This window comes from Wasmannia auropunctata, unplaced genomic scaffold (assembly GCF_000956235.1).
Source record: "Wasmannia auropunctata unplaced genomic scaffold, wasmannia.A_1.0 LD336101.1, whole genome shotgun sequence".
In the NCBI taxonomy this organism is placed as follows: domain Eukaryota; kingdom Metazoa; phylum Arthropoda; class Insecta; order Hymenoptera; family Formicidae; genus Wasmannia; species Wasmannia auropunctata.
In genome coordinates this window covers 223296-223579 of record NW_012026789.1, presented here as the reverse complement: position 1 = coordinate 223579, position 284 = coordinate 223296, and positions in this window count along the sequence as shown.

Sequence of the window (284 nt, the reverse complement as noted above, 5' to 3'; positions counted from 1 at the left end):
TTGTGATATAATTAGCTGTTCCAATTTCTTACAAATTGAAGGCCATTTCACCAAGATATTGTTTTGTTTGCCTTCCAAACAAGCATATTTAGGAATGATGGAGTGCAGAGAATTAAAATCATCCAAAATCTGATAATGATGAAAAAAATATATTAGTCTAATATATATCTCCAAAATGTAGATAGTTGTCATACCAGAGATTAACAAGAACGTACTAGCTTGTAAACTTGCGGTTGTCGTAAAATATTTAACCATTGATCGATATACTGTTGAGTGGAAATTTC